General features: G+C 42.0%; 3 long non-coding RNA genes across 3 annotated transcripts; 2 read left to right on the forward strand and 1 right to left on the reverse strand.

Annotated features, from left to right (window-relative positions):
• Positions 1-228: 228 nt before the first annotated feature.
• Positions 229-4,395, forward strand: LOC135229621 (uncharacterized). The gene is made up of 2 exons (XR_010320295.1): positions 229-1,087; positions 4,160-4,395. It is a non-coding gene; the product is annotated as an uncharacterized LOC135229621 (long non-coding RNA).
• Positions 4,396-13,796: 9,401 nt separating this feature from the next.
• LOC135229626 (uncharacterized) lies at positions 13,797-17,962 on the forward strand. The gene is made up of 2 exons (XR_010320304.1): positions 13,797-14,659; positions 17,727-17,962. It is a non-coding gene; the product is annotated as an uncharacterized LOC135229626 (long non-coding RNA).
• On the reverse strand, positions 17,955-24,014 carry LOC135229627 (uncharacterized). The gene is made up of 3 exons (XR_010320305.1): positions 22,898-24,014; positions 21,296-21,755; positions 17,955-19,670 (listed from the first exon to the last, which is right to left on the reverse strand). It is a non-coding gene; the product is annotated as an uncharacterized LOC135229627 (long non-coding RNA).
• Positions 24,015-25,532: the final 1,518 nt, after the last annotated feature.

A 25,532-nucleotide genomic window follows, 5' to 3' on the forward strand; every position in this document is an offset into this window, starting at 1 on the left:
AGAAAACATGACCAGAGCCTTTGCAGCAGCAAATTAGCTAGGAGAAGATTATAATGTAATGCTTTCAAGTTCTGATTTAAAGTAGAATTCTAACCCAGGCAAAATGTGAGGGCAATCAAGGCATTTCCAGACAAGTAAGAACTTAAACATCTACTTGCAAGGCATGCACCTTGAGGAAACTGTTGGAGAAAGGAAATCAGCACAAAGGACTGATGAGAAAAAAAAAAAAAAGACTATTTAGGAATACAAAAAAAAAAAAAAAAAAGGCATCTGATCTGTCTGTAAAGAGACTAAAGTAACTCCAAGCGCTCAATGTAGTCTTTCACCTTAGGTTTGGCGTTGGCTGTCTAGCAGCTCCAGGTAAGCTTTCCCCCAGGTTCTACCTTCCTTTCCTAGGAACCAACCCATCACCATGAAGGAAATGAGTTGCTTTGCGGATCAGGCTAAAGAATGTGAAGACTTAAGGCAAACTTTTGGTATCAGTCTCCTCAGGTTTCTGACATGCCCAGCAAAGTGAGAGATCATGGAAACTCCTTGTTTCCATTCTCATCTGGAGAGCTAACATTCTGAGCAACGTGATTGTTAACCAACCAGTCTTGAGAATATCCGTCCTGTGGCTGCTTTGTAACCAAGGTGAAACCCCCTTGACCTCCTGTCTTTCAACTGTGTCTTGTAGCCAGTCAATCGACTCACGTAGGCAATAATGACAACGATTGTGCTTTACTTGTCGCGCCTTTGATTGACCTTCGTCACTGTGAACCAACAAGAAAAACTGTAATTTTATTCTCCCCCTTCAGCACTCTGATTACTCCTGATTTGCCTTCTTCCCCTGAGATTCCGGAACGTCAGCCTGAGACTTTGCGATCTCCCACTGCCACGTCTCCGCTGCAATAAATCTCTTTCGATTTTACCTTAAGGGAGCTGGAAAGTCTTCTCTCTCCAACATTTTGGCGTAGTTAATCGGCAGGGTTTTTGGAGTTACCCTTCCCCCGGAGACCCGAAGACCTGAAACACGGGACTCTGGCACCCAGGGCCCCTTTGTGTGCCCCTCGCTGCAGCTTTTTCGGACCCTTCTGGCTGTCTGGGGGTAAGTGCTCCCGAAAAGCAAACTGTGCATTTCCCCCTGGCTCTGTTGAGAATCTAGCCCCGAACTCTTTCGGTGCAGCTTTTGTGGAGATTAACCGAAGTCGTTTCTCTGCTCCCGGTTTTTCTTTTTCTCCTTCGCGGTGGAATCGGCCTGTAAGCTTGTTGGAACTTCGCGTTCCACCTTTACTGTCCTCGGGAGCCTGTTACAAAGTTGGGTTTCCAATTGCGTTCCCCGACTGCCACCTAGTGGCTTCATCTTGTGAAGTGTGGTCCTGATCATCTTTCTTTCTTTTCTCTTGGCTAATTATCCTTTGAACAGCTGTTTGCTGTGGCGTTTTGGGGTCTCGGATCTGGAAGAGCGCAGGGCAAAGCTCCTCATGCGCTTTTGGTAAACCCTGAAAGTGTTACATTTTCAGTGTGTCCTTTGAACTTTCTGTCTTTTGTTTCCGGATTCCAGTCACAGTTTGAACCCTTTGGAGCTTGACGAGTCTGCCATCTAGTGGACGAAAGTTATCATTCTTCGCAGGAACCTTTTTTCCTTTTGTTTTTCTAAGGCTCCATTTTGGCTTAGATCACCTGGTTGCCACTTGGTAGTGCTTCCTAAGATAGGGAACAGCGCTTCTAAAGACCATAAAGCATTCCCTTCTGGGACTCCTGTTTGATACACGGTCAGGAATTATGGCGCCAATTCAGTTCAGTACCCTCAAAGACGGCCTGCACTTATCAAGGAAAATAGTACTGATCAATGCCTATGTTATGGCAGTTCTGAACTCACTAAGTTAACTTTTCTGTGCAGCAAATTAAAAAAAAAAAAAAAAAAGACCCAAACCTAGTGTCCTCGAGTCAGACTCATAGCAACCGCATAGGATAGAGTAGAACTTCCCCATAGCTTCCAAAGAACACCTGGCGGATTCGAACTGCTGACCTTTCGGTTAGCAGCAGGAGCACTGAACCACTAGGCCACCAAGTTTTCCAAGAGAATAAAACCAATAAAAGCTCCCAGATTAACCGGACCCAACGGAAGGCCTATTTTAATTGTTTTTTGGAAGCTTTCAAATGGCAAAATGACAGCAAATTTCCTTCACTATGAGATGTTGTATCTAGACATGCAGAACTGATTAAGGAATCGCAAAGACACTGCCTCAGCAGAACTTCCTTATCATGGAAAAGAGGAAGGGGTTCAAGAGGAAAGGACCAAACCTCCAGTTGAAACCAGCCCCATAGCTGAGATGCCTTTTAAGGTGAAATACCCCAAAACTGGAGGTGGACAGCCTGAGGTTACTGGTGCCTCCTGGTCTAAGGCCAAACTTCACACCATTCTTAGAGTTCCCCAGCCTGTGTGAAGATCCTCAGAAATTTAAGGAAGAATTTAAAATTCTGGCAGAAACTTATGAGTCTGGTCCAGGTGATCTATATAACTTGTTACACATGTTGCTAGGACCTGGGGGTGCTCAAAGGTGGTAGGAAGAAGCTAACCGGAAAGAACCTGAGAAATCATTGTCCATCCAACCAAACGTCTCAGGTACTGATTTGGTTAACTCAGACTATACCTCTTACAACAAAATTAACCAAATGTTTTACAAAGATTTTTTTCCTCTAAGATTGTTTGGGCTAAAGTTCAAGCTTGCAAGCAGGAACAGGGTGAGAATGTTTATCACTACAGACATCGCTTGACCAGACTTTTTATGGAGAATTCAGGGTTGAACCTAGAAGAAGAGGAAAACAGGGTAACTTTTAACACCATTTTTGCAGAAGGATTACAGCTAACTCAGGGTGTAGTCCTTTACAAAAACGGTTTTAGTTAGCTGACTTAGTTAAATGACATCAGTTAAATTTAGAGAATGCGAAAACTTCCCTATTAACCACCGTAGCCTACAATTAGCCAAAACCTTAGAACAGAAACTGAGCTGAAAACAAAGGCTCGACAAAATAAATCTATATCTTTCCAATTACAACAAGTAGAGTTTCCCGGACGCAATCAGAGATCTAAACTTCAATTTAGGAACAGGTCCAGGGCTCCTGGGTCTGGAGTTCCTGGGGTCCACTATTTTTGTAAGAAGTCTGTACATTTTAAGAAGAACTGTCTTAAATTAAAAAGTAAGTCTGCTGGTATAGGATAGGCACAAAGACCAGTGGAATAGAATTCAGAGTTCAGAAATAAACCCATACACCTATAGCCAGTTGATTTCTGACAAGGGTGCTAAGTCCATTCAAAGGGGAATGAATAGCCTCTTCAATAAACGGTGCTGGGACAACAGGATCCCATATGCCAAAGAATGAAGCTGGACCCCTACCTCACACCATATATGAAAATTAACTCAAAATGATTACAGAATTTAAAGAGACATTTCTCCCAAAAGAAATAAAACTCTTAGAAGAAAACAGAGTTAAAACTTCAAAACCTTTTTTTGACAATGAATTCTTTGATACGAAGCCAAAAGCATGAGCATCAACAACAAAAAAGAAACTGGACTTCATCAAGTGAATTTTTTTGTTTTTTTGTACGTCGAAGGATTTTATCAAGAAAGGGAAGAGATAACCTACAGGATTGAAGAAAAAAAAATGCAAACCAAATATCTGATAGGGGATTCATATCTAAAATATATAAAGAACTCCTACAAATCACCAAAAAAAAAAAAAAAAAAGAGATGAACAACGTGTTATGGGTTCAATTGTGTCCCCCCAAAATGTGTGTCAACTTGGTTAGGCCATGGTTCCCGGTATTGTGTGATTGTCCACCATTTTATCATCCTTGTGATCTTCATATGTGTTGTAAATCTGACCTCTACGATGTTAATTGGAAACCCTGGTGGTGTAGTGGTTAAGAGTTGGGGCTGCTAACAAAAAGGCTGGCAGTTCTAATCCACTAGGTGATCCTCGGAATCCATACGGGGCAGTTCTACTCTCTCCTATAGGGTTGCTATGAGTTGAAATCTACTCAAGGGCAAGGTTTTTTTTTTTTTTTTCCAATGGTGTTAATGTGGAAGGATTAGAGGTAGTTATGTTAATGAGGTAGGACTCAACCTACAAGATTAGATTGTATTTTGAGTGAATCTGTTTTGATATATAACAGGGAGAAGGGAGCAGAGAGACTGGAGGACTTCATTACCACCAAGCAGAAGAGCCAGGAGCATTTGCTTTGAACCAGGGGCCCCTGCACTGAGAAGCTGCTAGATCTGGGGAAGAATGATGACAAGGACCTTCTCCCAGAGCCAACAGAGAGAGAAAGATTTTCCTAGGAGCTGACGCCCTGAATTCAGACTTCTAGTCTCCTAGACTGTGAGAGAATAAATTACTCTTTGTAAAAGCCATCCACGTGTGGTATTTCTGTTATAACAACACTAGATGACTCAAATAAAACATGGGTAAAGAACTTGAATAGACATTTCTCCCAAGAAAAATATACAAATGTCCAATAACCACATGAAAGTATGCTCAATATCTTTTGTCATTGTTGCTGTTGTTGTTAGGTGCCCGTGAGTCAGTCAGTTCCAACTCATAGTGACCCTACGAACAACAAAAGAAAACACTGCCTGGTCCTATACCATCCTCACAACCACTGTTATGCTTGGGCCCATTGTTGCAGCCACTCTGCCCATCCATCTCATTGAGGGTCTTCTTTTTTGCTAATCCTCTACTTTAGCAAGCATGATGTCCTTTTCCAGGGACTGATCCCTCCTGATAACATGTCCAAAGTAAATGAGACTTAGTCTTGCCATCTTAGCCTCCAAGACGCATTCTGGTTGTACTTCCTCCAAGACAGATTTCTTTGTCCTTTTGGCAGTCCATGGTTTATTCAATACTGTTTGCCAAAAGCATAATTGAAAAGTATCAATTCTTCTTTGATCTTCCTTATTAATTGTCCAGCTTTCACATGCATATGAGAAGATTGAAACACAATGGCTTGGGTCACACACACCATAGTCTTCAAGGCAACATCTTTGCTTTTCAACACTTAAAGAGTGTTCTAAGTTTTTTTTTTTTTTTTTTTTTTGCATCAGATTTGCCCAGTGCAATCCGACATTTGATTTCTTGACTGCTACTTCCATGGGTGTTGATTGTGAATCCATGTGAAGCGAAATCCTTGACAATTTCAATCTTTTTTTTTTTTTTTTAATCATGATGTTGCTTATTGGTCCATTTGTGAGGATTTTTGTTTTATGTTGGGGTGTGATCAATCCATACTGAAGGCTGTGGTCTTTGGTCTTCATCAGTAAGTGCTTCAAGTACTCTTCACTTTCAGCAAGCAAGGTTGTATCATCGGCATAACACAGGTTGTTAGTGAATCTTTCTCTAATACTGATGCCCCGTGTTTGTTCATATACCCCAGATTCTCAGATTATTTGCTCAGCATACATATTGAAGAGGTCAGTCGAAAGGATACAACCCTGACGCACACCTTTACTGACTTTAAACCACACAGCATCCCTTTGTTCTGTTCGAATGACTGCCAGTTGCTGTGTGTACAAGTTCTTCATGAGCACAATCGACTGTGCCAGAATTTCGCATCTTCGCAAAGTTATCCATAATTTTTTATCACCCACACAGTCGAATGCCTTTGCATAGTCAATAAAACAGAGGTAAACATCTTTCCGGTATTCTCTGCTTTCAGCCAGGATCCATCTGACATCAGCAATGATATCCCTGGTTTCACGTCCTCGTCTGAATCCAGCTTAAATTTCTGGTAGTTCTCTGTGCATATACTGCTACAGCTGATCTTCAGCAAAAATGTACTTGGGTGTGATATTAATGATACCGTTCGATAATTTCTGCATTCTGTTGGATCACCTTTCTTGGGAATAGGCATAAAGATGGTCGGCCAGGCAGCTGTCTTCCAAATTTCTTGGCATAGACAAGCGAGCACTTCCAGCACTGAATCTGTTTGTTGAAGCATCCCAGTTGATATTCTGTCCATTCCTGGAGCCTTGTTTTTTGCCAGAGCCTTCAGTGCAGCTTGGACTCTCTCTCGGCTCTGGAGGAAGGTCCTTCTCCTCAATCTTCCCATGGACTGGGAGCTTCTTAGCACAGGAAGCCCGGATCCAAAGCACTGTTTCTGCTCCCAGTGCTTCTTTCTTGGAGGCATGAGGTCCCCATTCTCTGCTGGCTTCCCTTTCTTTTTATCTCTTGTAAAAAAGAGAAAAAAGGATAAAAGGTGGTGCAGGCCAACTCCAGAGAAACTTCCTTTACACTGGATCACGGATATGACCTTAGTAAGGGTGTTATAATCCCACCCTAATCCTCTTTACCATAAAATTACAATCACAAAGTAGAGGATAACCACAAAATACTGGGAATCATGGCCTAACCAAGTTGACGCATCTTTTGGGTGGACACATTCAATCCATGACATTCTGCCCAATGGTCTCCAAAAATTCATGTCCTTGCTACATGTAAGACACATTCACCCTATCACATCACATCACAGCAAAAGCCCTAAATCAACTCCAAGTCCAAAATCCACAAATTCTTCTTTACCTGTGAAATCTAGAATACAAGTTTGTTTGCTTCCAAAGTACAATGGCAAACCAGGCACAAACTAGATATTTCCATTACAAATGGGAGAAATTGCAGGGAAAGTAGTGAGAACAGGAGTAAAGAAAGTCTATAGAATACATTCCATTAGCCCTCAAGGCTGGAAAATAATCCTCTGTTCTCTGAGAGGATTCACCCAATGGCCCTGCCCTCCAGACTCCAGGTATTGGTCGCATTCTCTGGATTCTGAGTCGAGGTCCCTGGGCCCTGGGCTTTAGCTCCGACTTTCAGGCCCAGGCAATAAGACTTACCAAAATAAAATTAAAAACATACATAAATGGATGGAAAAGGTATAATATGCAAACACCAAACAAAAGAATGTTCGACTTGCTTTGCTCATACCAAATAACATAGGTTTCAGAGTAAAAGTATATTAGCATAAACAGACGGAGAATAAAAACAATAAAAGGGTTAATTCACCTAGAAAATATAATAACCCTATGGCAGCGGATTTTTTTTTCTTTTCTTGGTTTAAAAGTCTATGTCTCTATTACGAGAGATTCAAAATACATGAAAAAAAAAAAAGTAACGGGAGGAGGAGCCAAGACGGCGGACTCGACAGACACATCCTTGGCGCCCTCTTTACAACAAAGACCTGAAAAAACAAGTGAAACAGTATATTTGTAACAAGCTGGGAGCCTTGAGCATCAAAGGCAAGCTTAGACAACAAACTGAGGGGTAGGGGAAGGAAGGGACCTTTCAGAAGCGGAGAGGAGTTGCTGGCCCTGAATCGTGGGGAGCCCTCAGGCACCATTCCCGGAGCAGCGGAGGTGGCAGCGGCGGGCGGGTCCTAGCGTTTGGCCGAAGTCTCCTCGGGGAGAAGCAGCAGCCACACAGCCCACTCACACCTCCAGAACCTGAACAGAAGGGCACTCTCCGCAAAAGCTAAGTACTTGCGGATATTTTACTGAGCCCCCCCACCCCCACGCCAGCTACAGCGGCTGAATCCCTAGGCCTCAGATAGACTCTGGTGAGCACCTGGAGCCGTCCTCCTGGCCTTGGGGAAGGAAAAAAAATGCAACTGGGGGGAAGAGATAATTCGCTAGCTCCATTAACCGGGGAATCTCAGGACAGAAGCGACTCCCGTCCCGGCATAAACCGTCTGTGGACCTGGAGCACCTTCCCCTTCTTCATGGACCTGTGTGGGCCTATTTGGGGAGAATAGGCCCTTGTTGGCAAAGTCCAAGCATTTCAGCGGTGCCGTGGAGAGGTGGGCGTTTGATGTTTGACATTGCTTTGCCTATTAAACAGGGTCCTCACCTACCCACATCAGGGACCTGAGGACTGGTAGCTCCACTCAGGTCACCCAGCCACCCGCGACAGGGGTCCAAAGATAACTGGTACCTCCCACTCCTTACAACCTGAAACTTTGGGTGCCCATGGTCCGTCTGCAGGACCCACCCACCAGCATGCTCTAGGGAACAGAGATGCGTTTTTCTCAGAGACACTTGGGGGTCAGTTCTTAGTCCCCTGCCTCGTTCAGAGCTTGACCCTCTGCTGCAATCAGATACCGGTATCTACGCCAATCACCCCTGCCCCTCTAAGACTGCAGGACAGAGCCTGTACCACACACTTGATGATCAGCTACCTGGAAACCTGAGCTGAATTCATACAAGAAAACTGAATGGACTCCTAGACTGATATACCTGATAACACATCTAGCCAGCTGGAGACAGGACACCAGAGTTCCAAAGCTGAAAACAATCAAGCTAGCTCACTCAAGCAACCCATAGCAGTATACCAAAACAAAACAAAGCAAGCAGCTACGACACAGGAAGCAAGCATAAACTAAGACAATAACTTATAGATGGCTCGGAGACAACAGTCAATATCAAGTCACGTAAAGAAACAGACCATGATCACCTCAACAGGCTCTCAGAACAAAGAATCCAGGGATCTTCTAGATGAAAGTGCATTCCTGGAATTACCAGATGAAGAATACAAAAGTTTAATACACAGAACACTTTAGGACATCAGGAAGGAAATGAGGTAATACACAGAACGAGCCAAGGAACACACAGATAAAGCAACTGAAGAAATTAGAAAGATTATTCAGGAACATTATGAAAAGTTTTATAAGCTGGAAAAATCCATAGACACACAACAATAAGGAATTCAGAAGATTAACAATAAAATTACAGATTTAGACAACTCCGTGGAAAGTCAGAGGAGCAGAATTGAGCAAGTAGAAGCTAAAATTTCTGAACTCGAAGTTAAATCACTTGGCACTAATATATTTGAAGAAAAATCAGATAAAAGAATTGAGAAAAATGAAGAAACCTTAAGAATCATGTATGTGGGACTCTATCAAGAGAAATAAGCTACGAGTGATTGGAGTACCAAAACAGGGAGGGATAACAGAAAATATAGAGAAAATTGCTGAAGATTTGTTGACAGAAAACTTTCCAGATGTTGTGAAAGATGAGAGGATATCTATCCAAGATGCTCATCGAACTCCACATAAGGTGGATGTTAAAAGAAAGTCACCAAGACATATTATGATCAAACTTGCCAAAACCAAAGATGAAGAGAGAATTACAAGAGCAGTGAGGGATAAACAAAAAGTCACCTACAAAGACAGCCAATAAGAATAACCTCGGACTACTCGGCAGAAACCATGCAGGCAAGAAGGCAATGGGATGACAAATTTAAAAAATGGAAGGAAAAAAATTGCCTGCAAACAATCATATATCCAGCAAAACTGTCTCTTAAATATGAAGGTAAAATAAAGACATTTCCAAATAAACACAAGTTTAGGGAATTCCTAAAAACCAAACCAAAACTACACGAAACACTAAAGGGAGTTCTTTGGTTAGAAAATCAATAATATCAGGTATCAACCCAAGACTAGAACACTGGGCAGAGCACCCAGAAGTCAACCCAGACAGGGAAATCCCCCCCCGCAAAAAAACAAAGCAAGATTATTTTAAAAAAGCCTAAAACAGGGCAACAGCAATGTTATTATATAAAAGAAGACAGCATTAAAATAATAAAGAGGGATTAAGAAATGTAATCATACACCTTCCATATGAAGAGGAAGGTACAACAATGCAAAGAAGTAAAAGTTAGTCTTAAATTTAGAAAAATAGGGGTAAATAATACGGTAGCCACAAAGGAGACAAACTGTCCTACTCATCAAAATAAAATACAAGGGAAAAATACAGACTCAGCAGAAACAATATCAACAACAACAAATATGAGGAAAGGACAATATGGAAAGATAATCTACTCAGCATATAAAATCAAGTGGGAAAAGAAACTATGAACAACACACAAAAAAAGACATCAAAATGATAGTACTAAATTCATAAAAAAAAAAAAAAAAAACCTACCCATAATTACCCTGCATTTCAATGGACTAAATGCACCAATACAGAGACAGAGAGTGGCAGGATGGATTGAAAAACAAGATCCGTCTCTATGCTGCCTACAAGAGACATACCTTAGACTTAGAGACACACTTAACATCTACTCAGTGGTAAAAAACTGAATTATTTCTGGCAGGAGAGACTCTGAAACCTGCTCTTGAACATACAGTAGCTACAACAAAAGGAAGAAATGATGAAATAAAAGAACTGAACAGAAGATTTCAAAGGGCGGTTTGAGACGACAAAGTATTATAAGGAAACTTGCAAAGACGAAGAGTTAGAAAAGCGCAATAGAAGAACACGTTCGGCATTTCTCAAGGTGAAAGAACTGAAGAAAAAATCAAGTCTCAAGTTCCAATATTGAAGGATTCTATGGGAAAAATATTAAACAATGCAGGAAGCATCGAAAGAAGATGGATGGCGTACAGAGTCACTGTTTCAAAAAGAAACAGCCAATATCCAAACGTTTCAGGAGGTAGCTAGGCTCAAGAACCTATGGTACCGAAGGAAGAAGTCCAAGCTGCACTGAAGGCAACGGTGAAAAACCAGGCTCCAGGAACTGACAGAGTACCAGCTGAGATGTGTCAATGAACGGATGCAGCACGGAAAGAGCTCGCTGGTCTATGCCAAGGAATTTGGAAGACAGCTACCTGGCCAACCAACTGGAAGAGATCCACACTTGTGCCCATTCCAAAGAAAGGCGATCCAATAGAATGTAGAAATTGTCCAAAATATCATGAATATCACACACAGGTAAAATTTTGCTGAAGATCATTCAAAAGCAGTTGCAGCAGTATGGTGACAGGGAATTGCCAGAAATTCAAGCCCAGTTCTGAAGAGTGCGTGGAACGAGGGATATCGTTGCTGATGATATCAGATGGATCTTGGCTGAAAGCAGAGAATGCCAAAAAGTCTTTTACCTGTGTTTTATTGACTATGCAAAGGCATTTGACTGTGTGGTTCATAACAAATTATGCACAATCTTGTGAAGAATGGGAATTCCAGAACACTTAATTGTGCTCATGAGGAACCTGTGCTCAGACCAAGACGCAGTCATTAGCACAGAACAAGGGGATACTATGCGGTTTTAAGTTGAGAAAGGTGTATGTTAAGGTTGCATCCTTTCACCATATTTATTCAATCTGTATGGAGGAAATAATTCAAGAAGATAAACTATAAGAAGAAGAAAGCGGGTATCAGGATTGGAAGAAGACTCATTAACAACCTGCAATAGGCAGAGGACACAACTTCTCTTGCTGAAAGTGAAGAGGACGTGAAGCAGTCACTGAAGAAAATCAATGACCACAGCCTTCACTATGAATTACGCCACAACACAAAGAAAACAAAAAATCCTCACATATGGATTAATAAGCAACATCGTGGTCGATGGAGAGAAGATTGAAGTTGTCGAGGATGTCTTTATACTTGGACCCACAATCAACGCCCATGGAAGTAGCAGCGAAGAAATCAATGACATATTGCATTGGGCAAATGTACTGCGAAAGCCATCTTTAAAGTGTTAAAAACCAAAAATGTCACTTTAAGGACTAAGGTGCGCCTGACCCAGGCCATGGTATTTTCAATCGTCTCATATGCATGCAAAACCTGGAAAATGAATGAGGAAGACTGGAGAGGAATTGATGCCTTCGAATTAAGGTCTTGGCCAAGAATATTGAATATACCATGGACTGCCACAAGAACGAACAAATCTGTCTTGGAAGAAGTACAGCCAGAATGCTCCTTAGAAGCAAGGATGGTGAGAATTTCTTACGTACTTTGGACATGTTATCAGGAGGCACTGGTCCCTCGAGAAGGACATCTTGCTTGGTAAAGTAAAGGGTTGGTGAAAAGAGAGAGACCTTTAAGAAGATGGGTTGACACACTGAGTGCAATACTAGTCTCAAAGATAGCAGCCTTTGTGAGGATGGCGCAGGATCGGCAGTGTTTCCATCTATACAAAGGGGCGCCATGAGTCAGAATCCACTGGATAGCACATAACAACAAAAACACAAGTAGATGAGTTGAACTGGGGGAATCATCACCCTGCATCCTTCAAGTCTTTGATGGTGGCAGTTATCTCTATAATTCCTCCAGGAATGCGGTACTGCTTTTGGTTTACTATTTTCCTAGATAGGCAGTTCTAATGGTTTCCCCTTGGCTTTTCCTACCATAATAGCCCTTACTCCACTTGTCTGGAATCCACAAAGGTAGTTCTGCAAGTTGTTGGGTATTCCAATTCCAATTATGTGTTTAGGAACTGGGGAAATCACTACGTGATGGATTCAGGGACCCACTGAATCCACTGTGAAATGAACCAGAGCTACGGTTCCATTAGGAACCTGACTTCCATACAACCGCTTTCTGACTGGTGGGCCACAGTGACATCTAGGGTCTCCTGGATTCAGTGTCAGTTCAGAGGCAGTATCCAGTAATTCTTACGCTTGTACAGATCAAGTAACTACTCGATAGACTTCCCATCTATTTCACTCCTAGGGACACCATGACTAAGTAGCCAATGCCATGAGTCCATAGGAGTCAGGCTACTCTCATTACTGCTTTGACTCCACTGTCCATTATGTGAACCACACCTACCTTGTTCTTGTCCATTGAGTCACCCACATGGCCCCTAACACCATGGGGTCCAATCAGCCGCATTGTAGTTTGGTGTCTTAATTCAGTTAGGGCATCTCCCATTGTGAGATCTGACTTCCATAAAAGAACAATCACAGCAGTCTTCAAGGATGCTGGGGCTCCCTTCACAAATCTATTCCTCACCATTGCGGTAAAAGGTGTGTCCTCTGGGCATTCCATGTGTGGGTCTGTGGGTCTAAGCCGAGAAATCCACTCTAACATGCCAGTTTCCCTAAGCCTTTGGATACCTTCTTCTACTGTGAAATCAAGGCGGGTCTGGCACTTCAGCTGGGTTTAGTGTGGGCCACCGCTTAATCTGTGCTTCACTGAATCAGTCACATAAACTATTAAATCCTTTCCTAAGCTCTCTAGCTGAAACACTGGATGAAGGATCTGTGCTTAGTGGACCCATATCAATGAACTCAGGCTGATGCAACTTTATGTTCCTTGCACCATTATCCCACACCCATAATAGCAATTCCCACACGTAGTCCCCAGGCTTTTGTTTGTATGTATTAGAAAAGTCAAGCAGTTCTTTTTCTTTTGGACTGTAGTGTACCTCCCCCTGGATCACATTTTGTGCTTTACCTTTGAGGATAGCAGGGACTTCAGTCTAGTTATAGGCCTAGAAGCAACAATGGGTGTTGGGAATGTGTCTGGAGAACATTCAGCAATGTCTTGTAAGACATCTGCCTTAAGGGATGATGCCCCAGGCAGTGACTCAGACATCACCCTAGTGGACGACTGAGACAAAGGCTCTTCAGACACAACTGGGTTAATCTCAGCAGATGGGGGTCTGTTTTCCTGGGGAGGGTGGTTTAGCAGCCAAACATGGAGTAATCCCTCCAGGCGGGAGCTGCTATTTGGTGATGGCCTTGCTATTCCTCAATGAAACTCATTTTCTTTCACTCCTAATAGAGTGTGGGATTTTGTTCTTCAACAATACAAACAAACAGAAAACATGACCAGAGCCTTTGCAGCAGCAAATTAGCTAGGAGAAGATTATAATGTAATGCTTTCAAGTTCTGATTTAAAGTAGAATTCTAACCCAGGCAAAATGTGAGGGCAATCAAGGCATTTCCAGACAAGTAAGTAAGAACTTAAACATCTCTTTCCAAGGTATGTACCTTGAGGAAACTGTTGGAGAAAGGAAATCGGCACAAAGGACTGATTAGAAAAAAAAAAAAAAAAAGACTCTATAGGAATAGAAAATAAAAACAGACATCTGATCTGTCTGTAAAGAGACTAAAGTAACTCTAAGCGCTCAATGTAGTCTTTCACCTTAGGTTTGGCGTTGGCTGTCTAGCAGCTCCAGGTAAGCTTTCCCCCAGGTTCTACCCTCCTTCCCTAGGAATCAACCCATCACCATGAAGGAAATGAGTTGCTTTGCGGATCAGGGTAAAGAATGTGAAGACTTAAGGCAAACTTTTGGTATCAGTCTCCTCAGGTTTCTGACATGCCCAGCAAAGTGAGAGATCATGGAAACTCCTTGTTTCCATTCTCATCTGGAGAGCTAACATTCTGAGCAACGTGATTGTTAACCAACCAGTCTTGAGAATATCCGTCCTGTGGCTGCTTTGTAATCAACGTGAAACCCCCTTGACCTCCTGTCTTTCAACTGTGTCTTGTAGCCAGTCAATCGACTCACGTAAGCAATAATGACAACGATTGTGCTTTACTTGTCGCGCCTTTGATTTACCTTCGTCACTGTGAACCAACAAGAAAAACTGTAATTTTATTCTCCCCCTTCAGCACTCTGATTACTCCTGATTTGCCTTCTTCCCCTGAGATTCCGGAACGTCAGCCTGAGACTTTGCGATCTCCCACTGCCACGTCTCCGCTGCAATAAATCTCTTTCGATTTTACCTTAAGGGAGCTGGAAAGTCATTTCTCTCCAACATTTTGGCGTAGTTAATCGGCAGGGTTTTTGAAGTTACTCTTCCCCCGGAGACCCGAAGACCTGAAACACGGGACTCTGGCACCCAGGGCCCCTTTGTGTGCCCCTCCCTGCAGCTTTTTCGGACCCTTCTGGCTGTCTGGGGGTAAGTGCTCCCGAAAAGCAAACTGTGCATTTCCCCCTGGCTCTGTTGAGAATCTAGCCCCGAACTATTTCGGTGCAGCTTTTGTGGAGATTAACCGAAGTCGTTTCTCTGCTCCCGGTTTTTCTTTTTCTCCTTCGCGGTGGAATCGGCCTGTAAGCTTGTTGGAACTTCGCGTTCCACCTTTACTGTCCTCGGAAGCCTCTTACAACGTTGGGTTTCCAACTGCGTTCCCAGACTGCCACCTAGTGGCTTCATCTTGTGAAGTGTGGTCCTGATCATCTTTCTTTCTTTTCTCTTGGCTAATTATCCTTTGAACAGCTGTTTGCTGTGGCGTTTTGGGGTCTCGGATCTGGAAGAGCGCAGGGCAAAGCCCCTGATGTGCTTTTGGCAAACCCTGAAAGTGTTACATTTTCAGTGTGTCCTTTGAACTTTCTGTCTTTTGTTTCCGGATTCCAGTCACAGTTTGAACCCTTTGGAGCTTGACGAGTCTGCCATCTAGTGGACGAAAATTATCATTCTTCGCAGGAACCTTTTTTCCTTTTGTTTTTCTAAGGCTCCATTTTGGCTTAGATCACCTGGTTGCCACTTGGTAGTGCTTCCTAAGATAGGGAACAGCGCTTCTAAAGACCATAAAGCATTCCCTTCTGGGACTCCTGTTTGATATACGGTCAGGAATTATGGCGCCAATTCAGTTCAGTACCCTCAAAGACGGCCTGCACTTATCAAGGAAAATAGTACTGATCAATGCCTATGTTATGGCAGTTCTGAACTCACTAAGTTAACTTTTCTGTGCAGCAAATTAAAAAAAAAAAAAAAAAAGACCCAAACCTAGTGTCCTCGAGTCAGACTCATAGTGACCGCATAGGATAGAGTAGAACTTCCCCATAGCTTCCAAAGAACACCTGGCGGATTCGAACTGCTGACCTTTCGGTTAGCAGCAGGAGCACTGAACCACTAGGCCACCAAGTTTTCCAAGAGAATAAAACCAATAAAAGCTCCCAGATTAATCGGACCCAACGGAAGGCCTATTTTAATTGTCTTTTGGAAGCTTTCAAATGGCAAAATGACAGCAAATTTCCTTCACTATGAGATGTTGTATCTAGACATGCAGAACTGATTAAGGAATCGCAAAGATACTGCCTCAGCAGAACTTCCTTATCATGGAAAAGAGGAAGGGGTTCAAGAAGAAAGGACCAAACCTCCAGTTGAAACTAGCCCCATAGCTGAGATGCCTTTTAAGGTGAAATACCCCAAAACTGGAGGTGGACAGCCTGAGGTTACTGGTGCCTCCTGGTCTAAGGCCAAACTTCACACCATTCTTAGAGTTCCCCAGCCTGTGTGAAGATCCTCAGAAATTTAAGGAAGAATTTAAAATTCTGGCAGAAACTTATGAGTCTGGTCCAGGTGATCTATATAACTTGTTACACATGTTGCTAGGACCTGGGGGTGCTCAAAGGTGGTAGGAAGAAGCTAACCGGAAAGAACCTGAGAAATCATTGTCCATCCAACCAAACGTCTCAGGTACTGATTTGGTTAACTCAGACTATACCTCTTACAACAAAATTAACCAAATGTTTTACAAAGATTTTTTCCTCTAAGATTGTTTGGGCTAAAGTTCAAGCTTGCAAGCAGGAACAGGGTGAGAATGTTTATCACTACAGACATCGCTTGACCAGACTTTTTATGGAGAATTCAGGGTTGAACCTAGAAGAAGAGGAAAACAGGGTAACTTTTAACACCATTTTTGCAGAAGGATTACAGCTAACTCAGGGTGTAGTCCTTTACAAAAACGGTTTTAGTTAGCTGACTTAGTTAAATGACATCAGTTAAATTTAGAGAATGCGAAAACTTCCCTATTAACCACCGTAGCCTACAATTAGCCAAAACCTTAGAACAGAAACTGAGCTGAAAACAAAGGCTCGACAAAATAAATCTATGTCTTTCCAATTACAACAAGTAGAGTTTCCCGGACGCAATCAGAGATCTAAACTTCAATTTAGGAACAGGTCCAGGGCTCCTGGGTCTGGAGTTCCTGGGGTCCACTATTTTTGTAAGAAGTCTGTACATTTTAAGAAGAACTGTCTTAAATTAAAAAGTAAGTCTGCTGGTATAGGATAGGCACAAAGACCAGTGGAATAGAATTCAGAGTTCAGAAATAAACCCATACACCTATAGCCAGTTGATTTCTGACAAGGGTGCTAAGTCCATTCAAAGGGGAATGAATAGCCTCTTCAATAAACGGTGCTGGGACAACAGGATCCCGTATGCCAAAGAATGAAGCTGGACCCCTACCTCACACCATATATGAAAATTAACTCAAAATGATTACAGAATTTAAAGAGACATTTCTCCCAAAAGAAATAAAACTCTTAGAAGAAAACAGAGCTAAAACTTCAAAACCTTTTTTTGACAATGAATTCTTTGATACGAAGCCAAAAGCATGAGCATCAACAACAAAAAAGAAACTGGACTTCATCAAGTGAATTTTTTTGTTTTTTTGTACGTCGAAGGATTTTATCAAGAAAGTGAAGAGATAACCTACAGGATTGAAGAAAAAAAAAATGCAAACCAAATATCTGATAGGGGATTCATATCTAAAATATATAAAGAACTCCTACAAATCACCAAAAAAAAAAAAAAAAAGAGATGAACAACGTGTTATGGGTTCAATTGTGTCCCCCCAAAATGTGTGTCAACTTGGTTAGGCCATGGTTCCCGGTATTGTGTGATTGTCCACCATTTTATCATCCTTGTGATCTTCATATGTGTTGTAAATCTGACCTCTACGATGTTAATTGGAAACCCTGGTGGTGTAGTGGTTAAGAGTTGGGGCTGCTAACAAGAAGGTTGGCAGTTCTAATCCACTAGGTGCTCCTCGGAATCCATATGGGGCAGTTCTACTCTCTCCTATAGGGTTGCTATGAGTTGAAATCTACTCAAGGGCAAGGTTTTTTTTTTTTTCAATGATATTAATGTGGAAGGATTAGAGGTAGTTATGTTAATGAGGTAGGACTCAACCTACAAGATTAGATTGTATTTTGAGTGAATCTGTTTTGATATATAACAGGGAGAAGGGAGCAGAGAGACTGGAGGACTTCATTACCACCAAGCAGAAGAGCCAGAAGCATTTGCTTTGAACCAAGGGCGCCTGCACTGAGAAGCTGCTAAATCTGGGGAAGACTGATGACAAGGACCTTCTCCCAGAGCCAACAGAGAGAGAAAGATTTTCCTAGGAGCTGACGCCCTGAATTCAGACTTCTAGTCTCCTAGACTGTGAGAGAATAAATTACTCTTTGTAAAAGCCATCCACGTGTGGTATTTCTGTTATAACAACACTAGATGACTCAAATAAAACATGGGTAAAGAACTTGAATAGACATTTCTCCCAAGAAAAATATACAAATGTCCAATAACCACATGAAAGTATGCTCAATATCTTTTGTCATTGTTGCTGTTGTTGTTAGGTGCCCGTGAGTCAGTCAGTTCCAACTCATAGTGACCCTACGAACAACAAAAGAAAACACTGCCTGGTCCTATACCATCCTCACAACCACTGTTATGCTTGGGCCCATTGTTGCAGCCACTCTGCCCATCCATCTCATTGAGGGTCTTCTTTTTTGCTAATCCTCTACTTTAGCAAGCATGATGTCCTTTTCCAGGGACTGATCCCTCCTGATAACATGTCCAAAGTAAATGAGACTTAGTCTTGCCATCTTAGCCTCCAAGACGCATTCTGGTTGTACTTCCTCCAAGACAGATTTCTTTGTCCTTTTGGCAGTCCATGGTTTATTCGATATTGTTTGCCAAAAGCATAATTGAAAAGAATCAATTCTTCTTTGATCTTCTGCCGGGGGCCAGCCTCAGCAATGAACAGGGTTACCAGAGGAGGGGTAGAGTTCGGCGAAAAAGAAGAATGAGAGGTAGAGTGTCTTATATTTTCATTCTGCAGAAAAAGAAGCCTCTGCTCTTTATTTTTTACATGGTCTTTTATATCATAAGCTTACAAAAGCATAACATCGCATGATCAACAAAGGGGCAGTACAAGATATAATCATAAACATTATTTCCCAGAGACATAATTTTCCAAGTGACACATAGTACAGTTCCGCATACACACACAAATACAATGAGCTTTTGTTTAGTTGATTTAGAGTAACAATTGACTTCACACTGCTTTACACTTATGCTTAATCTTGCAATACCTTCCACAGTTTTTATAACAATTAATCTTTTTGCAAAACCATTGCCACATAGGCTTTGTCCATCTTGTCCAGGGTGGTCAAGTTCTTGAAGTCCAGCCACTTTGGGTTACATCATATTGTCCACGATTATGCCAAGGACAATTAGCCCAATCTCTATACCCAAAGACCAGTCAAGCGCAGCAGTGAGCGGGGTAGACGAGAAGGTTGACCTGTAATTGGCTGAGAAATTGGCTGAGAGAACTCACTGCCTTTTGTTTTTCTACTTTTATGGGATCATGTGTGGGTGGTGGTTTAATCACAAAAGGGGCCTTGGTAAATACCAGGATTTCACCATCCTATTCTTGTTTTCCATAGTCGAGCTATTTGTTTTTCCCCTAAGACAACTTCATGTTGATCCCCAAGTAACACACGGGCTGTCCCTACCCGAGATTTCACCAGGGGATTATGAGTAGGACGCCCCCCGTCCAAAGGTCCCTAAATCTATAATGGAATTTTATGCTTATACATTCTGCTATACACAGGCTGAAAATGAAATAGACACATAACACAGATGACAGAGATATTCCTGACTTTTCAGGAATTCTTCGATGTTTATGCTGGGGGCAGTGGGTGCAGAGGGGCCGCCCTTGCAGCCTGGCTCTTCCTGACTTTTCAGGAATTCTTCAATGTTTATGCTGGGGGCAGTGGGTGCAGAGAGGCTGCCCTTGCAGCCTGGCTCCCAGCATCTCCCCCTTTTTTATTTTTTAATTTCGCTATATGAAGATCTGAAGCCACCTTTTGGATAGCTTGATTTAAGATTCGGAAGATGACTGGAAGAAAGAACAACAAAATCAAGAATAAACATAAAGAAATACCCGTGTTTAACAGAATGTTTTTAAGACTATGTTTTTGAATAAAGGAATTTAAGGAATCAATAAATTGTTTGGCTGTTTGAGAAGAGGAAAAATCTTTTTCTGCATTTGTAATATCTTGTATTTCCATATGTAATTTATCAATATTAAAACTCAAATCGGAATGATTCCATATGCCCTGGATATGATTTTTGATTTTTTCCCAATTATGTATGGTAGTATTTACAGGCAGTGGAGTAACACAAATCCATCTGAAACTTACATGGCATCTCAAAGTAAGTCGCACTTTGAGATTAGTGATTATTTCTTGTCCTATATATAGAATTGCTTCTTCAAGGGCATTAACTTCTTGTTGTAATTTTCTATCAATGGCTTCTTGTGTGGCTAAGGCTAAAGTAATATTTTTACTTAAATTATTTACATAGTTTGCAGTATGAATCTGTTGTGTTAACGCCATAGCAGAAAGTGAAAGAGAAGTTGCTAAAGCTATGAGAGCGGAAATCCCCAGTATTAAAGCTGCTACAAACCGTTTGGCTCGAGATAAAATAGCAGAAGCTTGTTTTAAGGCTTCTAGGCCTGAATCATCATACCAATCTTCTTGTAAATGTACAGGAATCATAATATATTTTGGTTGTTGTAAAATCATCATATTTTCGACAGGAATTGCAGGGTTTATACAACTGGTCAGTATACAATCTTCACAAGAACTAACAATGTGTTTTCTTGTTTTCTATAACAATACTAGAGTGATTGCTGCGGCTAATTAATAACACATATGGAGCAGGTACACAAGCTTGAATATCAAAACTCTCATTATTAAAAGGACGGGACAAAGTGACATTGCCAGCAGCAGTTGCCAGTCTCCACAAAGATGGATGTATGTTACCCGTGAAGGTAGAAAGAATAGGGGGAACCCATCCATTTATATGCCAACGATTAACTTTTTGTGGGAGAGGGACTAAGGTATCTTGTCAATTAAAACGATATCGAGCTGATTGTAAAAATAGACGATAATCATCTTCAGGATTTAAAATACTACAATCAATAAGACGTGCAGACATTTTAGGCAAAGCATATACAACTTGTGAATTATACATACAATTTCTCCAAATAGGAAATCCTTTTGAAGGGTCAATCATAGCCCAATCTTGATTGCTCTTAGAATCCTCAGGAGGCGACTTATCACAGGTAGGAAAAAGAGGAGTGTGTACTTTTGGGATACCTTTAAGAAAGTCAGTTTTTTCTGGAAGGATGAGGCGTAGAGCCCATAATAATCTGTAAGGCTGTTGGTTTTGATTTCCATTAGGTGAATCAGTAATCATTGATTTGAAGCCAAAAGGAATACAGCCAGGGATAGTTTTTTGCAAATTTCTTAATTGAATACAAATAGGAGGATTATCTGATATACCAGAATAGGAATAATTAGAATTAAAGCCTTGAGGGTTCCAAAATATGGTTTCGCCCCCCAGTAATGCAGAATTATTAGTAAATACAGAGGGGGAAGGATCTTCCCAGGTGACGGGGTGAAATATAGGAGGTTTTGGGACATAAGCCCAATGCATATCAGCCATAACAACACATACCTGACAGGAAATGATAGCGAGCATTGCCACAAAAAGAGTACCCGCATTTACGGGAATATGTTGATCCACGGTTAAGATGTGAGCCAGATGAGTAAGTTTTTTGAGTTGGCCCCAAGTTGGGGGCTCAGCCGCAATGGTTTGATGGGTTCTTGAATAGGGAGTATGTCTCCGGCTTCTCCACCGCACTTTGTCTCGAGATGAAGAGTTGTTGAGGTTTGTAGAGGGTTGTATAAAGTCAGTGAGAAGGGGTGGAGTAGAAGATGAAGAGGAGGGAGAACTAGAGACAGGCGAAGGTGGGGGTGTAGATGGAGCATTTTCAAGAGACAGATTTCTCAGAAGAGTCGTGGGAGGTGTTAGGTTTGTGAGCAGTGAGGGGGGAAGTGTTGGAGGAATTTTGGTGGTTTTTGGGTCTTGCATGTCTGATGAGTCTGTCGGGTATCCACAAAGGGGAAGTTTCGTCCTGTGGGAAAACACAAGCATAGCCTCTTCCACAAGAGATTAATGGGTCAGGTCTTTTCCATTTTCCATAACAAGAAACTACCCCCTGGTAAGCAGGTTTTTGCCAGCTGATACCAATCATAAGGAGTCATCCAGCTGGTTGACAGAATATCTATTAACGACAATGTATATGGAGACAGGGGTCCATATTCTTTGCAGGCATTTTTAACCTCCTTGAGGAATTTATAAGAAAGAGGAGTCCATTCTGCATCCTCATCAAATTCCCCGCTATAATGTACTGGAAAGCACAAAGGGAGGGTAACGTCCCCCTCAGACAAGCCTTGTTTTAAGGCTGCTTTGATTTTTGATTTTCCTGCCAGAGAAGGAGGTGGGGGAGGTAAAGGTACTCTATTTCGAGGAGTAAAGGTCAATGATTTAACCTCATACTTTGGAGGCTGTGACTCAATTTGCAACTTTCGTAAAGGAAGAACAATATCCTCATCTTGATAATATCTAGCAGCCTCCTCCTCTAGATCGACTTGCTCCTCCGGGCTCAGAGTGTCATTCGTGATTGGATTAGATAGACCAACAAAGGAGGGGGCTGAAGGGGTAGACACTACAGAAGGATGTTTCTGAAGCAGAGGTGTTTCTTCCTCCTCTAAAGTGGGGTCAGAGTCAGGATTGTCTAGTACTTGGAATGCTTTAACAGAATCGGGAGTTGGGTCAAGAGTATCTCTGATAAGCATCCATAATGCAAAAGCATCAACAGGCACCCCCTCAGGACCACATCTAGTATAATATTTTTGTAGCTGTTCTCCCACAGCTTTCCATATGTCCAAATTAACTGAGCTTCCCTCTGGGAACCAGGGGCATTGTTCCTGAACAAAATGTAAAAACCGAGCTACTTGGCTTCTAGTCACTGCGGTTCCCCTTTTTTTGAGCATACATGTGATGATATCAATAAACAGTTTTCTTTCTGCAGAGGATGTTTGTCCCATAGTGTTTTTCTAGTATTCTCCTGCTTATACAGGGGTCTAACAACTTCTCATATGTTTTGCCTATCTTTCCTTTCCTATCCCCGTCCTCTCTAACGACGGGGTGGCTAAAGGGAGCTTTTCTAGCTCTAGGCAACAGCCCTATCTACCCCGAGACGACGTTGCTTACCTTCAGGTCCCTGTTCGGGCGCCAGTTGCCGGGGGCCAGCCTCAGCAATGAACAGGGTTACCAGAGGAGGGGTAGAGTTCGGCGAAAAAAGAACGAGCGGTAGAGTGTCTTATATTTTCATTCTGCAGAAAAAGAAGCCTCTGCTCTTTATTTTTTACATGGTCTTTTATATCATAAGCTTACAAAAGCATAACATCGCATGATCAACAAAGGGGCAGTACAAGATATAATCATAAACATTATTTCCCAGAGACATAATTTTCCAAGTGACACATAGTACAGTTCCGCATACACACACAAATACAATGAGCTTTTGTTTAGTTGATTTAGAGTAACAATTGACTTCACACTGCTTTACACTTATGCTTAATCTTGCAATACCTTCCACAGTTTTTATAACAATTAATCTTTTTGCAAAACCATTGCCACATAGGCTTTGTCCATCTTGTCCAGGGTGGTCAAGTTCTTGAAGTCCAGCCACTTTGGGTTACATCATATTGTCCACGATTATGCCAAGGACAATTAGCCCAATCTCTATACCCAAAGACCAGTCAAGCGCAGCAGTGAGCGGGGTAGACGAGAAGGTTGACCTGTAATTGGCTGAGAAATTGGCTGAGAGAACTCACTGCCTTTTGTTTTTCTACTTTTATGGGATCATGTGTGGGTGGTGGTTTAATCACAAAAGGGGCCTTGGTAAATACCAGGATTTCACCATCCTATTCTTGTTTTCCATAGTCGAGCTATTTGTTTTTCCCCTAAGACAACTTCATGTTGATCCCCAAGTAACACACGGGCTGTCCCTACCCGAGATTTCACCAGGGGATTATGAGTAGGACGCCCCCCGTCCAAAGGTCCCTAAATCTATAATGGAATTTTATGCTTATACATTCTGCTATACACAGGCTGAAAATGAAATAGACACATAACACAGATGACAGAGATATTCCTGACTTTTCAGGAATTCTTCGATGTTTATGCTGGGGGCAGTGGGTGCAGAGGGGCCGCCCTTGCAGCCTGGCTCTTCCTGACTTTTCAGGAATTCTTCAATGTTTATGCTGGGGGCAGTGGGTGCAGAGAGGCTGCCCTTGCAGCCTGGCTCCCAGCAATCTTCCTTATTAATTGTCCAGCTTTCACATGCATATGAGAAGATTGAAACACAATAGCTTGGGTCACACACACCATAGTCTTCAAGGCAACATCTTTGCTTTTCAACACTTAAAGAGTGTTTTAAGTTTTTTTTTTTTTTGCATCAGATTTGCCCAGTGCAATCCGACATTTGATTTCTTGACTGCTACTTCCATGGGTGTTGATTGTGAATCCATGTGAAGCGAAATCCTTGACAATTTCAATCTTTTTTTTTTTTTTTAATCATGATGTTGCTTATTGGTCCATTTGTGAGGATTTTTGTTTTATGTTGGGGTGTGATCAATCCATACTGAAGGCTGTGGTCTTTGGTCTTCATCAGTAAGTGCTTCAAGTACTCTTCACTTTCAGCAAGCAAGGTTGTATCATCGGCATAACACAGGTTGTTAGTGAATCTTTCTCTAATACTGATGCCCCGTGTTTGTTCATATACCCCAGATTCTCAGATTATTTGCTCAGCATACATATTGAAGAGGTCAGTCGAAAGGATACAACCCTGACGCACACCTTTACTGACTTTAAACCACACAGCATCCCTTTGTTCTGTTCGAATGACTGCCAGTTGCTGTGTGTACAAGTTCTTCATGAGCACAATCGACTGTGCCAGAATTTCGCATCTTCGCAAAGTTATCCATAATTTTTTATCACCCACACAGTCGAATGCCTTTGCATAGTCAATAAAACAGAGGTAAACATCTTTCCGGTATTCTCTGCTTTCAGCCAGGATCCATCTGACATCAGCAATGATATCCCTGGTTTCACGTCCTCGTCTGAATCCAGCTTAAATTTCTGGTAGTTCTCTGTGCATATACTGCTACAGCTGATCTTCAGCAAAAATGTACTTGGGTGTGATATTAATGATACCGTTCGATAATTTCTGCATTCTGTTGGATCACCTTTCTTGGGAATAGGCATAAAGATGGTCGGCCAGGCAGCTGTCTTCCAAATTTCTTGGCATAGACAAGCGAGCACTTCCAGCACTGAATCTGTTTGTTGAAGCATCCCAGTTGATATTCTGTCCATTCCTGGAGCCTTGTTTTTTGCCAGAGCCTTCAGTGCAGCTTGGACTCTCTCTCGGCTCTGGAGGAAGGTCCTTCTCCTCAATCTTCCCATGGACTGGGAGCTTCTTAGCACAGGAAGCCCGGATCCAAAGCACTGTTTCTGCTCCCAGTGCTTCTTTCTTGGAGGCATGAGGTCCCCATTCTCTGCTGGCTTCCCTTTCTTTTTATCTCTTGTAAAAAAGAGAAAAAAGGATAAAAGGTGGTGCAGGCCAACTCCAGAGAAACTTCCTTTACACTGGATCACGGATATGACCTTAGTAAGGGTGTTATAATCCCACCCTAATCCTCTTTACCATAAAATTACAATCACAAAGTAGAGGATAACCACAAAATACTGGGAATCATGGCCTAACCAAGTTGATGCATCTTTTGGGTGGACACATTCAACCCATGACATTCTGCCCAATGGTCTCCAAAAATTCATGTCCTTG

Source organism: Loxodonta africana, unplaced genomic scaffold, assembly GCF_030014295.1.
Source record: "Loxodonta africana isolate mLoxAfr1 unplaced genomic scaffold, mLoxAfr1.hap2 scaffold_43, whole genome shotgun sequence".
NCBI classification, from domain to species: domain Eukaryota; kingdom Metazoa; phylum Chordata; class Mammalia; order Proboscidea; family Elephantidae; genus Loxodonta; species Loxodonta africana.